Here is a 16439-nt window from a genome sequence, read left to right as displayed (position 1 = left end):
AGTCACTCAGTTGTGTCCAACTCTTTGTGACCCCATGAATCACAGCATGCAAGGCCTCCCTGTCCATCACCAACTCCCGGAGTTCACTCAAACTCATGTCCATCGAGTCGGTGATACCATCCAGCCATCTCATCCTCTGTCATCCCCTTCTCCTCCTTCCCTCAATCCCTCCCAGCATCAGACTCTTTTCCAAGGAGTCAACTCTTTGCATGAGGTGGGCAAAATACTGGAGTTTCAGCTTTAGGATCATTCCTTCCAAGGAACACCCAGGAACTTCCCAGGATTCTTGGAAGGAATGATGGACTGGTTGGATCTCCTTGCAGTCCAAGGGACTCTCAAGAGTCTTCTCCAACATCAGAGTTCAGACGCATCAATTCTTCAGTGCTCAGCCTTCTTCACAGCCCAACTCTCGCATCCATACATGACCACTAGAAAAACCATAGCCTTGACTAGATGGACCTTTGTTGGCAAAGTAATATCTCTGCTTTCGAATACGCTATCTAGGTTGGTCATAACTTTTCTTCCAAGGAGTAAGCGTCTTTTAATTTCATGGCTGCAGTCACCATCTGCAGTGATTTTGGAACCCAGAAAAATAAAGTCTGACACTGTTTCCACTGTTTCCCCATCTATTTCCCATGAAGTGATGGGACCAGATGCCATGATCTTCGTTTTCTGAATGTTGAGCTTTAAGCCAACTTTTTCACTCTCCTCTTTCACTCTCATTAAGAGGCTTTTTAGTTCCTCTTCACTTTCTGCCATAAAGATGGTGTCATCTGTATATCTGAGGTTATTGATATTTCTCCCGGCAATCTTGATTCCAGCTTGAGCTGGAATGCAGATGTAATAACAGGAGCTGGAGGAGCCATGTTAGACCAGAGGTGAGTATCACATGTGGAAGATAGCAAAGCAGTAAGAAAAAACTGGGTCCCCATCACTGTGGAGTGACCTGGACTATTATTGCATGAAAGAGAAGTGAAAGTGTATTCTATTGAAGGCAATGTTATTTAGGCTTTGATTACAGCAGTTGAGCCTGTAACCTAGCACTCATAATCTATTAACAAATCTGTGTTAACTTTGCTTTGACAATTAGAGTCTGATGGATAGAGACAAGATCTTCTCACATGGACTTACAAGTGAGTAAGGTTAAGATCCCTGCATTCTGGAACCTGTGATCTAGCATGGGCTTCAGAAACTCAAGCAAGGACAAAGCCACATAGCCCAGACAGCTTCAAGATGTTGTAGGAAGACTTGGAAGGGGAACCTATATCACTTGGGCTTTCAGGGGGGTTGCCTAAAGAAGGGGATCATCTTAGGTCATTTGTCCCAGAGTAGCCCATGATGCCAGGTTTCCTGCACAAGTGATTTATTTCAGAACTCTTCCTGAGAAACCAGTGAGGGCACAGGGGAAGCAGGACAGGAAAATGGATGAAACTGAGTCTTGTGTGATATCATGGATGTGATATCATGGATGTCTTGGAGAGGGGAGCTGTAGCCTGCTCCCACAGGCAGCTCTGGAACATAAGTTGTGTCTCTAACATACCCCAATCCAAGGCTTGGGAGCTGGGCTTTCACACTCCCACCAGCTCCTATCTGTCAGCCTTCAACTAATGACCACCCAGTGTCTATGGGCTCTTGTATGAGATTCTCCAAAGTCAGAGGTGCCCACTAGAAGCTGAAGAACACCAAAGCCTGGGAAAAGGCAACTTCAGATAATGTTGAGTTGTTCTACATTTGCTCTGCTGGCTCCAGCATCACATCAGGAATCCCACGAGGGAAAAGAGCCCCTTCTAGTCCTTAGAAGAAACCTTATCTTTCTTAAATTTAATTTTTATTTTATATTGGGGTATATGTGAGTTACAATATTATGTTAGCTTCAGGTATACAGCAAAGCGATTCGGTTATTTATATATACCCATTCTTTTTAAGATTCTTTTCCCATACAAGTTACTACAGAATATTGAGTAGACTAGACTTTCCTGTGCTATAGAGTAGCTCTTTTTAGATTTCATAGTTTATATATATTACTGCTTTATATATATTACTTTATAATATATAAATATATATATTACATATAATAATATATAAACATATTATATAAATATTATATATATTACTTTATACATATATATTATATAAAAATATATAATATATATAATAATATATAAACATATTATATAAATATTATATATATTACTTTGTATATATTAGTCCCAAACTCTTAATTTATCCCTCACCCCTTCCACTTTTCCTCTTTGGTTGCCATAAATTTGTATTTGAAGACTATTTCTATTTTGAAGAAATCATTCCTGATGAACCAGGATGAACTACCAGCACCCCAGTGGAAAGCATTTCACCCTAGCATTTAAGTTCCCCCTAAACACCGAAGAACTGATGCTTTTAAACTGTGGTGTTGGAGAAGACTCTTGAGAGTCCCTTGGACTGCAAGGAGATCCAACCAGTCCATTCTGAAGGAGATCAACCCTGGGTGTTCTTTGGAGGGAATGATGCTGAAGCTGAAACTCCAGTACTTTGGCCACCTCACATGAAGAGTTGACTCATTGGAAAAGACTCTGATGCTGGGAGGGATTGGGGGCAGGAGGAGAAAGGGACGACCGAGGATGAGATGGCTGGATGGCATCACGGACTCGATGGACGTGAGTCTGAGTGAACTCTGGGAGATGGTGATGAACAGGGAGGCCTGGCGTGCTGTGATTAATGGGGTCGCAAAGAGTCGGACACAACTGAGCGACTGAACTGAACTGGACTGAAAGCTTGCATACACACACACACACAATTAAACGTTTTTTAACAGCATGATGTATGAACTGGTGTAAGTATTAATAAAGTGCTCAGCCAAGACATTCGAGGCTCGGTGTCTAGTTTGGGTACCCTTTGGTGTCACACTGCAGCCTTCCCTATTTCCATCTCTATTGCCCTTGGCATTGGCTATGATAAGGCTCCAGAAGGACAAACAAAATTCCCCAGCCACTCAGGCCAGATGGATGCAAGAAGGAAAAAAACAGCTCTCTTCCAGACAGCAGTCCCAAGGCAGCCCCTAGAGCAGCTGCAGGTTAGACAGCCTCTGCTCGCCTTGCTCAGGCCTGGAGGCCCACAGTGTAGCCCATTCATCCCACAGCTGGACGCCTCTGCACAGCACTCACACAGCTCTCCAGAGGCTGACTCATGGCTCCAACCGCCCGAGTTCCAGTCCCTAGTTTGTCACTAAATTCCCTTGGTCTGCAGCGACTTTTCCTGATGGCTTGGCATGTAGAGAATGTGCCCGAAATGCAGGAGACACAGAAGATGTGCGTTTGATCCCTGAGTCTGACGATCCCGGGAGAAGGAAATATCAACCCACTTCTGTATTCTTGCCTGAAAAATCCCATGGACAGAGGCGCCTGGCAGGCTACAGTCCACGGGTTGGCAAAGAGTCAGACATACCTGAGCTACTCAGTGCACACGCACACATTTTTGCTGAAGTATTTTGAGGAAGAGATTACCGTTTCACAAAGTATAAACAACCACAGTGCTATTTTGTTCCAAACAAAAGTAACATCTAGTATCCTGTGCATGTCCAATCCTCCAAAAAAAAAAAAAAAAGCCTTTTCATGGTTTGTTGATTCAAATCAGAATCTAGAGAATGTACATGTACTACATTTGGTTGTTGTCTTTAAAGACTTTAAGTAAGAGTCTCCCCTCCTTTTATGTCATTTATTTGTTTAAAATATTTGAGGAGGTGAGGTTACTTGCCTTATAGAATGTCCCAACTATTGGGTTTAGAGCAGGGGCCCACAACCCCCTGGCTGTAGACCAGTACCGGTCCTTCAGCCCTTGGTCTGTGAGGAACCAGGCCGCACAGCAGGAGGTGAACAGCAGGCCAGTGAGTGAGGCTTCATCTGTATTTACAGCTGCTCCCATCGCTTTCTCATCACCCCCAGATGGGACAGTCTTGTTCCAGGAAAACAAGCTCAGGGCTCCCACTGATTTTGCATTATAGTGAGTTGTATAATTATTTCATTATATATCACATGTAATAATAATAGAAATAAGATGCACAATAAATGTAATGCCGTTGAATCATCACGAAACCATCCCCACATCTCCTCCTCCTCCTTCTGCCACCCCGTGCCCCCCCACCCCAGCCCCAACCAGTCCTTGGAAAAACTGTCTTCCAGGAAACCAGACCCTGTTGCCAAAAAGGTTAGGGACTGCTGGTTTAGAGGATTGCCTCTCTGTTCCTGTATCTGTGTATTTCCCCCCAAACTGGTATTTAGATCTAGTCATGAGTTGAAAATTTTTCATTGGAATATTTCATACATAGCTCCGTATATTTCTTGTGGCACCACTTCAAGAGGCTTATAATTTCTAGTTGATCCACTTTGATAGATGCTGATGGGAAATAGATGGGAAAACAGTGGAAACAGTGTCAGACTTTATTTTTGGGGGGTTCCAAAATCACTGCAGATGGTGATTGTAGCCATGAAATTAAAAGACGCTTACTCCTTGGAAGGAAAGTTATGACCAACCTAAATAGCATATTCAAAAGCAGAGACATTGCTTTGCCAAGAAAGGTCTGTCTAGTTAAGGCTATGATTTTTCCAGTAGTCATGTATGGATGTGAGAGTTGGACTGTGAAGAAAGTTGAGCGCTGAAGAATTGATGCTTTTGAACTGTGGTGTTGGAGAAGACTCTTGAGAGTCCCTTGGACTGCAAGGAGATCCAACCAGTCCATTCTGAAGGAGATCAGTGCTGGGTGTTCTTTAGAAGGCATGATGTTAAAGCTGAGACTCCAGTACTTTGGCCACCTCATGCAAGGAGTTGACTCATTGGAAAAGACTCTGATGCTGGGAGGGTTGAGGGCAGGAAGAGAAGGGGATGACAGAGGATGAGATGGCTGGATGGCATCACTGACTCAATGGACGTGAGTTTGAGTGAACTCCAGGAGATGGTGATGGACAGGGAAGCCTGGTGTACTGCGATTCATGAGGTCGCAAAGAGTTGGACACGACTGAGGAACTGAATTGAACTGAGATGTGGGTCCTGATGTTGTCAAACTCATACATCCATTTATAAACTTCCCCTTTGACTTTTCATCCTATGGTCTTATTGTCCATTGATGACCTTTGCCTCGATCTATTGTTTCATGAGGATGTTGCAAAACAATGATTTGCTATTTCTACAACTCCTTCTGAATTATTCCTAGAACTTCAATTAAAAAGAGTATTCCTTCGACTATGTGTGGTTACATGAAATATGCTTCACAGCAACAAAAATAGCATAAATATTGATGATTATTTCCCTTTCTCAGTGGTCAAAATAATGAGTTGGTACCACTGTGATCTGGCACAGTGACAAATTAGATGTTGTCTATTACCATTTGGAACTACTGGATTTTTATATATTTGATGTGATGCTAAAATTGTCCCACCTTTGATCTTTTCATATGGATTCGTAAACTTTGTCTGGCCTCTTCTGGTCTTTGAAGGTCCTCAACTTTCTGGTCCTTCAAGACTCCCAGGCTTACCTTGTGCATTTCTTGGTCCAGTCCTGAAGTCAACCATTTCTTCAAAAATTTCTGCATGTTTTAGTGAGAAATGGTAGTTAGAGGCCACAAGCTATGCCTCAGGATAGTCACTGTTAGCACATTGCCATTGCTTTGAGGCTTTTTAGTGGTCAGCCCGAAGTACAGACATTCTGTAAAGAAAAAAAAAAAGGAAAAGAATTAACGGGTACAAACTTATTTTTCCAAGTTTAAAGACTATAGGCTTTCACTTACATTTTTTTTGTTTTATACTTAAACATCTTTTCCCTATCCACTGAAAGTCTTGCTTCAGAGCAACATTAACATTAATTACTTATTTGCTCTAACCTGTAACATAAACATGATACTTTCAAAATAACAGTAGAACTATCAACAGCCATAAGTTATTGGATATAGTCTCACATTTCTTTGGATTTTTGGATTTGTTTTGGAGGGAGGGCGCTTTTCTTTGTTTCTCTTTGCCCTTAGAACATACTCTACTCTGAACACAGAGTCAAAATCCTGCATTTAAATTTGCAGCTGTGTCACCAGCTTGATACAATTAGGTTCATTTGTCTTAGTTTGTTCTCAGTTTTGACAGATATATATATATATCTATTTTTGATGCTATATGGTTGCAAAGTCAAACTATAAAACAAGAAACAATCTCACTTCTGTCTCTGTCCTGCCTCCATAAATTATGATTTTTATGGTTTTGGTTTATTTTTCCACTCTTTCTTACTGAAAATAGCCATTCATGTGTGTGTAAAAGCAACAAACTATAGGTACTTTTCTGGCCCCTCTGTTTTAAAAACTAAGCAGTGTACCCTGAAGACCTCACCCACTCCACGCCTCTCTCCATCCACATTATAACCAGCTGTTGGGATACCCTGTGCCTTAATCCACACTCCCCGGTGGATGGTCACTTCAGGTATGTTTCTGATCTGTTGCTTTTACAAACAATGTTGCAGTGAGTGGCTTGTGCATCTGGATTTTTGTATTCTTGTCAATGAATCTTTGGGATAATTTCCTGGTAGCAGAATTGCTGAGGTAAATGGTATTTGTGTGTGTCATTTGCTAGGTGCTGTCAAATTCCTTCTGTAGCTATTAAATCACAAAAACTGAATTTTAACAATTTGTAAAAAATGAGGGTTAAGACAAATTGCCCCAACTATCACTGACCTGGTGACTAACACCCTCCTGTTGTTTTATGAAAGGGACAGGCTTGGATAGATACCAGGCAGGAACACCCAGGACCAGGGAGTCTGCGAAGGAGCCATAAAATTCCAGGTGCTTATTTTGGCTGAAATAACAGTTTTAACAGGTAGCCCTATTCATCTCAGGCTGAGATGGAGATTTGATTGGTCTCTTTTGTCTTCTTTGATAGATAAGATGCTTCAAAATTAGTTCATTGTATATTTGGTTTGGCAGACAAAATGTTTCAAGGCATGACCCCACTATTGGGGAATTACATCAGCTGCTCAGCAAGTGGACATTAATAAACTTGTTGGTTTATATGACCCTTGTAAATTATTTTTTTTTTTACAAATGGAAGAAAAATTAACATGGTTAATAGGCATTGAGCCTCTTATTTAGTTGATCAACATGAATTGAATCCCCTCTCTGTCTTGTCTCTACACCCACCTCTTTGTTGTTATTGTTGTTTAGTTCTAAGTCATATCTGTCTCTTTGAGACCCCATGGACTGTAGTTGCCGGCTCCTCTCTCCATGGGAATTCCCAGGCAAGATTACTGGAGTGGGTTGCTGTTTTTTCCTCCAGGGGATCTTCCTGACCCAGGAATTGAACCCATGTCTCCTGCATTGGCAGGTGGATTCTTCACCACTGAACCACCAGGGAAATGACTCCCTCACTAGTCTACACATAAAACCCCACACATTCTGCAGGCTGAATCAAGCACACAGTTGATGGAAGTTTAGCTTTCACTATGTTTTTTGAAAAAAGAAACTTAGTTGCTAACATTTAAAATCAGAGATTTTTTGAAAATATTGAGATTCTGATTTCTCCTGAAAACTGGGCCAATCAGCCCACTTTCAAGCATGGCAGCCTCTGCTTGGAGCTGAGAGGCTGCCCCCAGTGGTAGGGCATGTGCTGCCCAGTGTCCAGGAGGTCTGTCCAGCCCTTCCATTCATTTCTCTTGCCTCCTGGACCAGGAGTTTGTGAGAAGTGCCCTCCACAGCTAACTCCCTGAAAATAAGGACCACCTGTATCTTACTTGACTTCAGGGGCGGCTGCTGAGAGGAGTTACCCTGCATCCAAGGTAAGGAGCAGAGGCTGCACTTTGCTGGAGCAGCCATGAAGAGAGAGCCCATGTCCAAGGTAAGTGAAACCCAAGTGAGACTGTAGGCACTGAGAGAGGGGATCAGAGGGCAGACCAACTGAAACTACAGTCACAGACAACTAGCCAATCTGATCACATGGGCCACAGCCTTGTCTAACTCAATGAAACTAAGCCATGCTGTATGGGGCCACCCAAGACGGATGGGTCGTGGTGGAGAGGTCTGTCAGAATGTGGTCCACTGGAGAAGGGAATGGCAAACCACTTCAGTATTCTTGCCTTGAGAACCCCGTGAACAATATGAAAAGGCAAAAAGATAGGACACTGAAAGACGAACTCCCCAGATTGGTAGGTGCCCAATATGCTACTGGAGACCAATGGAGAAATAACTCCAGAAAGAGTGAAGGGATGGAGCCAAAGCAAAGACAACACCCATTGTGAGTGGGACTGGTGATAGAAGCAAGGTTTGATGCTATAAAGAGCAATATTGCATAGGAACCTGGAATGTTCAGTTCAGTTCAGTTCAGTTCAGTCGCTCAGTCATGTCCGACTCTTTGCGACCCCATGAATTGCAGCACGCCAGGCCTCCCTGTCCATCACCAACTCCCGGACTTCACTCAGACTCACGTGCATCGAGTCAGTGATGCCATTCAACCATCTCATCTTCTGTCGTCCCCTTCTCCGCCTGCCCCCAATCCCTCCCAGCATCAGAGTCTTTTCCAATGAGTCAACTCCTTGCATGAGGTGGCCAAAGTACTGGCGTCTCAGCTTTAGCATCATTCCTTCCAAAGAACACCCAGGGTTGATCTCCTTCAGAATGGACTGGTTGGATCTCCTTGCAGTCCAAGGGACTCTCAAGAGTCTTCTCCAACACCACAGTTCAAAACCATCAATTCTTCGGTGCTCAGCCTTCTTCACAGTCCAACTCTCACATCCATACATGACCACAGGAAAAACCATAGCCTTGACTAGACGGACCTTAGTTGGCAAAATAATGTCTCAGCTTTTGAATATGCTATCTAGGTTGGTCATAACTTTTCTTCCAAGGAGTAAGTGTCTTTTAATTTCATGGCTGCAATCACCATTTGCAGTGATTTTGGAGCCCAAAAAAATACACTCTGACATTTTCCACTGTTTCCCCATCTATTTCCCATGAAGTGATGGGACCGGATGCCATGATTTTCGTTTCTGAATGTTGAGCTTTAAGCCAATGTTTTTCACTCTCCTCTTTCACTTTCATCAAGAGGCTTTGAGTTCCTCTTCATTTTCTGCCATAAGGGTGGTGTCATCTGCATATCAGAGGTTATTGATATTTCTCCCAGCAATCTTGATTCTAGCTTGTGTTTCTTCCAGTCCAGTGTTTCTCATGATGTATTCTGCATGTAAGTTAAATAAGCAGGGTGACAATATACAGCCCTGACATACTCCTTTTCCTATTTGGAACCAGTCTGTTGTTCCATGTCCAGTTCTAACTGTTGCTTCCTGATATGCATACAGATTTCTCAAGAAGTAGGTCAGGTGGTCTGATATTCCCATCTCCTTCAGAATTTTCCACAGTTTATTGTGTTCCGCACAGTCAAAGTCTTTGGCATAGTCAATAAAGCAGAAATAGATGTTTTTCTGGAACTCTCTTGCTTTTTCCATGATCCAGCGGATGTTGGCAATTTGATCTCTGGTTCCTCTGCTTTTTCTAAAACCAGCTTGAACATCAGGAAGTTCATGCTTCACGTATTGCTGAAGCCTCGCTTGGAGAATTTTGAGCATTACTTTACAAGCATGTGAGATGAGTGCAATTGTGTGGTAGTTTGAGCATTCTTTGGCATTGCCTTTCTTTTGGATTGGAATGAAAACTGATCTTTTCCAGTCCTGTGGCCACTGCTGAGTTTTCCAAATTTGCTGGCATATTGAGTGCAGCACTATCATAGCATCATCTTTCAGGATTTAAAACAGCTCAACTGGAATTCCATCACCTCCACTAGCTTTGTTCATAGTGATGCTTTCTAAGACCCACTTGACTTCACATTCCAGGATGTCTGGCTCTAGATTAGTGATCACACCATCATGATTATCTGGGTCGTGAAGATCTTTTTTGTACATTTCTGTGTATTCTTGCCACCTCTTCTTAATATCTTCTGCTTCTGTTAGGTCCATACAATTTCTGTCCTTTATCGAGCCCACCTTTGCATGAAATATTCCCCTGGTATCTCTAATTTTCTTGAAGAGATCTCTAGTCTTTCCCATTCTGTACTTTTCCTCTATTTCTTTGCATTGATAACTGAAGAAGGCTTTCTTATCTCTTCTTGCTATTATCTGGAACTCTGCATTCAGATGCTTATATCTTTCCTTTTCTCCTTTGCTTTTCGCCTCTCTTTTTTTCACAGCTATTTGTAAGGCCTCCCCAGACAGCCATTTTGCTTTTTTGCATTTATTTTCCATGGGGATGATCTTGATCCCTGCTTTCTGTACAATGTCATGAACCTCATTCCATAGTTCATCAGGCACTCTATCTATGAGATCTAGGCCCTTAAATCGAATTCTCATTTCCACAGTATAATCATAAGGGATTTGATTTAGGTCATACCTGAATGATCTAGCGGTTTTCCCTACTTTCTTCAATTTCAGTCTGAATTTGGTAATAAGGAGTTTATGATCGGAGCCACAGTCAGCTCCTGGTCTTGTTTTTGTTAACTGTATAGAGCTTCTCCATCTTTGGCTGCAAAGAATATAATCAATCCGATTTTGGTGTTGACCATCTGGTGATGTCCATGTGTAGAGTCTTCTCTTGTGTTGTTGGAAGAAGGTGTTTGCTATGACCAGCGCATTTTCTTGGCAAAACTCTATTAGTCTTTGCCCTGCTTCATTCCGCATTCCAAGGCCAAATTTGCCTGTTACTCCAGGTGTTTTTTGACTTCCTACTTTTGCATTCCAGTCCCCTATAATGAAAAGGACATCTTTTTTGGGTGTTAGTTCTAAAAGTTCTTGTAGGTCTTCATAAAACCATTCAACTTCAGCTTCTTCAGCATTACTGGTTGGGCATACATGAATCAAGTCAAATTGAAAGTGGTCAAACAGGAGATGACGAGTTGAAAATTGACATTCTAGGAATCCGTGAACTAAGATGGACTGGAATTGGTGAATTTAACTCAGATGACTATTATATCTACTACTGTGGGCAGGAATCCCTTAGAAGAAATGGAGTAGCCATCATAGTCAACAAAAGAGTCGAAAATGCAGTACTTGGATGCAATCTCAAAAATGACAGAATGATCTCTGTTTGTTTCCAAGGCAAACCATTCAATATCACAGTAATCCAACTCTATGCCCCAACCAGTAACGCTGAAGAAGCTGAAGTTGAACAGTTCTATGAAGACCTACAAGACCTTCTAGAACTAACACCCGAAAAAGATGTCCTTTTCATCATAGGGGACTGGAATGCAAAAGTAGGAAGTCAAGAAACACCTGGAGTAACAGGCAAATTTGGCCTTGGAATGCGGAATGAAGCAGGGCAAAGACTAAAAGAGCTCTGCCAAGAGAACGCACTGGTCATAGCAAACACCTTCTTCCAACAACACAAGAGAAGACTCTACACATGGACATCACCAGATGGTCAACACCAAAATCGGATTGATTATATTCTTTGCAGCCAAGGATGGAGAAGCTCTATACAGTCAGCAAAAACAAGACCGGGAGCTGACTGTGGCTCAGATCATGAACTCCTTATTGCCAAATTCAGACTGAAATTTAAGAAAGTGGAGAAAACCACTAGACCATTCAGGTATGACCTAAATCAAACCCCTTATGACTATACAGTGGAAATGAGAAATAGATTTAAGGGACTAGGTCTGATAGACAGAGTGCCTGATCAACTATGGATGGAGGTTCATGCCATTGTACAGGAGACAGGAATCAAGACCATCCCCAAGAAAAAGAAATGCAAAAAAGCAAAATAGCTGTCTGAGGAGGCCTTACAGATAGCTGTGAAAAGAAGGGAAGAGAAAAGCAAAGGAGAAAAGGAAAGATATATCCATTTGAATGCAGCATTCCAAAGAATAGCAAAGAGAGATAAGAAAGCCTTCCTTAGTGATCAATGCAAAGAAATAGAGGGAAACAATAGAATGGGCTTGCGATCTCTTCAGAAAATTAGAGGTACCAAGGGAAAATTTCATGCAAAGATGGGCTCGATAAAGAACAGAAATGGTATGAACCTAACAGAAGCAGAAGATATTAAGAAGAGGTGGCAAGAATACACAGAAGAACTGTACAAAAAAGAACTTCATGACCAAGATAATCATGATGGTGTGATCACTGACCTAGAGCCAAACATCCTGGAATGCGAAGTCAAGTGGGTCTTAGGAAGCATCACTATGAACAAAGCTAGTGGAGGTGATGGAATTCCAGTTGAGCTGTTTCAAATCCTGAAAGATGATGCTATGATAGTGCTGCACTCAATATGCCAGCAAATTTGGAAAACTCAGCAGTGGCCAAAGGACTGGAAAAGGTCAGTTTTCATTGCAATACCAAAGAAAGACAATGCCAAAGAATGCTCAAACTACCGCACAATTGCACTCATCTCACATGCTAGTAAAGTAATGCTCAAAATTCTCCAAGCCAGACTTCAGCAATACATGAACCGTGATCTTCCAAATGTTCAAGCTGGTTTTAGAAAAAGCAGAGGAACCAGAGATCAAATTGTCAACATCCACTGGATCATGGAAAAAGCAAGAAAGTTCCAGAAAAACATCTATTTCTGCTTTATTGACTATGCCAAAGCCTTTGACTATGTGGAACACAATAAACTGTGGAAAATTCTGAAAGAGATGGGAATATCAGACCACCTGACATGCCTCTTGAGAAACATGTATGCAGGTCAGAAAGCAACAGTTAGAACTGGACATGGAACAACAGACTGGTTCCAAATAGGAAAAGGAGTATGTCAGGGCTGTATATTGTCACCCTGCTTATTTAACTTATATGCAGAGTACATCATGAGAAACGCTGGGCTGGAGGAACACAAGCTGGAATCAAGATTGCCAGGAGAAATATCAATAACCTCTGATATGCAGATGACACCACCCTTACGGCAGAAAGTGAAGAGGAACTAAAAAGCCTCTTAATGAAAGTGAAAGAGTAAAAAGTTGGCTTAAAGCTCAACATTCAGAAAATGAAGATCATGGCATCCGGTCTCATCACTTCATTGGAAACAGATCGGGAAACAGTGGAAACATTGGCTGACTTTATTTTTCTGGGCTCCAAAATCACTGCAGATGGTGATTGCAGCCAAGAAATTAAAAGATGTTTACACCCTGGAAGGAAAGTTATGAGCAACCTAGGCAGCATATTGAAAAGCAGAGACATTACTTTGCCAACAAAGGTCTGTCTCGTCAAGTCTATGGTTTTTTCCATTGGTCATGTATGGATGTGAGAGTTGGACTCTAAAGAAAGCTGAGTGGCGAAGACCTGATGCTTTCGAACTGTGGTGTTGGAGAAGACTCTTGAGAGTCCCTTGGACCTCAAGGAGATCCAACCAGTCCATCCTAAAGGAGATCTGTCCTGGGTGTTCATTAGAAGGACTGATGTTGAAACTGAAACTCCAATACCTTGGCCACCTGATGGAAAGAGGTAACTCATTGGAAAAGACCTTGATGCTGGGAAAGATTGAGGGTAGGCGGAGAAGGGGACGATGGAGGATGAGATGGTTGGATGACATCACCTACTCGATGGACATGGGTTTGGGTGGACTCTGGGAGTTGGTGATGGACAGGGAGGCGTGGCGTGCTGTGGTTCATGGGGTCGCAAAGAGTCCGACATGACTGAATGAGTGAACTGAACTGAAGTGAACCCAGACTCCAGTACACACGTTTCTCTTTGTATGTTTGTTGGCTGATATAAAGCATCTTGTGTATGCCTGGGTCATATTTCTTACAGTACTGAAACTCTGTAACTGTAATACTGTTTTAGTCTAGACCTATGACACAGAGTAGCATCAAAGGTGCCCCTGATCTATGCCATCTGTCCCAATACCTGAAGTCACTCATATGTCACTGGGCTGCCCCTAAAGTCTTCACTTTGCCATTTGAACACTTTTTCTTCTAGCAATCTCTTCAACAACTACGAGAGCCATGCACATCTTGTGAAGTTGCTTGGAAGGCCCTGCACATCTTGTGACCTCATGAGGTCATGAATGTCTGGCATGGCCCCCATCTTTTACTTTTAGCATGTTAATAGCGGTATTTTTTCTTCAAGTTGGAAAGAACCTCCCCACCCTTCGATAGTCTGTGCACTTCAGTTTGTTTTTTGAGCCAACCCCCAAGGAAGAGATCAGAGAAGGCAATGGCAACCCACTCCAGTACTCTTGCCTGGAGAATCCCATGGCTGGAGGAGCCTGGTAGGCTGCAGTCCATGGGGTCGGGAAGAGTCGGACATGACTGAGTGACTTCACTTTCACTTTTCACTTTCATGCATTGGAGAAGGAAATGGCAACCCACTCCAGTGTTCTTGTCTGGAGAATCCCAGGGACGGTGGAGCCTGGTGAGGTTGCACAGAGTTGGACACTACTGAAGAGACTTAGGAGCAGCAAGGAAGAGACTACAATCTGTAAAATTCTCTTTATTTTGAGAATTTTCTAAATCCACTCCCCAGAGACATTGATGGAGGTAAACATTTAATCAAGAAGTATGTATTTCTTATCAGATCATACCAGATCTTACCAGATCTTACCAGATTAGTGGCCTCAAGGGGACAATTGGGCCAGATAAGAGCATATATATCTGGGAACTCTTGTCACCATGGCAAGTTCTGTTCTGTGAATACTTGAACCCAGGAAAAAAGCATGAAGTGGCTTGGACTCCTTGTCTGGTAGCCCTCTCAGAGTGCATAGTCATGTAAGTACAGGGACTGTAAGTGGCATCATCTGTCTTTCTGGGAATTTTCTTGTTGTCCTCTCTTATTCCATCTGTGAGGGTTAGAAGAGAAGGTAATCATTCCCTGGCAGGCTTAAACTTCAACTTTCACTTATTGATAAGTACCTTGCCATGGGCACCTTGGGGCCCAAAGTTTTGGGATAGGCTTGCAGGGTTGCACATCTCTAGGGGTGCCAATCACATCATGACCTAAATGAAAATGACACTCCTTGGAATTGTTCAGTGCACAACTTGTGCAACTGTTGGTGTGGTCCTGTTGCATTTCTCCTGCGTTTGCTTCTAGATCTTCTCTCAGCTCTCTTTCCACTTCTGCGTGTATGGGCTGTGTCTTCAGCACTGTATCACTGTCTTTTATCTCTCCATCTCTTTGGCTATCTCCGTGCATGTGGAAGTCTCCCAGTTTCTTTTTTTTTTCTTTTTCAATTTGAACTCTCTCCTGCTTCTCTAGCCTCTTAATTTCCCCAGTTTATTCCCTGTCTCCTGGCATCCTCTCTCACCCTCTCTTCTGCTTGAGCCCAGAAGAAAGATCAGTAGTACTATTTCTCTGTTCTTTTAGCTCTAACAAGCAGTGTGACCTCAGCCAAGTCTCCAACTCCCTGCATTTCAAATTCGTCCCCTGTTTAAAGAGGATGATGAATCCCTGCCACCTCCTTCCCCGAGCTTTCTTGAGAAGGGTACAGTGGGATGACCACAGCACTGGTAATGGCTGCCACTGCTGAGACTTCCTGTATATCAGGTGCAGTATATCCATCATCTTCCTTGATACTCAAGACATTCTATATGAGGGATATTGATTATTACATTCCACCTTTTTACTGACAGGAAGATGGAGACTCCAAATGGTCTTATGGTTTATCCAAGATTACACAACAGAACCAGTATTCAGGCCTAGGTCTTTGCTATGGTCTTTGCACAGCATTCTAATAATAAGATGACCCTCATTAAAATGCTTAAAAAAATACACAGTGCCATAACAACACCAGCTATGGCAGTCCTCAGTTCAGTTCAGTTCAGTTGCTCAGTCGTGTCTGACTCTTTGCGACTCCATGAATCACAGCACACCAGGCCTCTCTGTCCATCACCAACTCCCAGAGTTCACTCAGACTCACATCCATCGAGTCAGTGATGCCATCCAGCCATTTCATCCTCTGTCGTCCCCTTCTCCTCCTGCCCCCAATCCCTCCCATCATCAGAGTCTTTTCCAATGAGTCAACTCTTTGCATGAGGTGGCCAAAGTACTGGAGTTTCAGCTTTAGCATCATTCCTTCCAAAGAAATCTCAGTGTTGATCTCCTTCAGAATGGACTGGTTGGATCTCCTTGCAGTCCAAAGAACTCTCAAGAGTCTTCTCCAACACCACAGTTCAAAAGCATCAATTCTTCGGCACTCAGCCTTCTTCACAGTCCAACTCTCACATCCATACATGACTACAGGAAAAACCATAGCCTTGACTAGATGGACCTTAGTCGGCAAAGTAATGTCTCTGCTTTTGACTATACTATCTAGGTTGGTCATAACTTTTCTTCCAAAGGAGTAAGCGTCTTTTAATTTCATGGCTGCAGTCACCATCTGCAGTGATTTTGGAGCCCCCCAAAATAAAGTCTGACACTGTTTCCACTGTTTCCCCATCCATTTCCCATGAAGTGATGGGATCGGATGCCATGATCTTCGTCTTCTGAATGTTGAGCTTTAAGCCAACTTT

Source organism: Capricornis sumatraensis, chromosome 8, assembly GCF_032405125.1.
Source record: "Capricornis sumatraensis isolate serow.1 chromosome 8, serow.2, whole genome shotgun sequence".
Lineage (NCBI taxonomy): Eukaryota > Metazoa > Chordata > Mammalia > Artiodactyla > Bovidae > Capricornis > Capricornis sumatraensis.
This window is presented reverse-complemented; position numbering follows the sequence as displayed.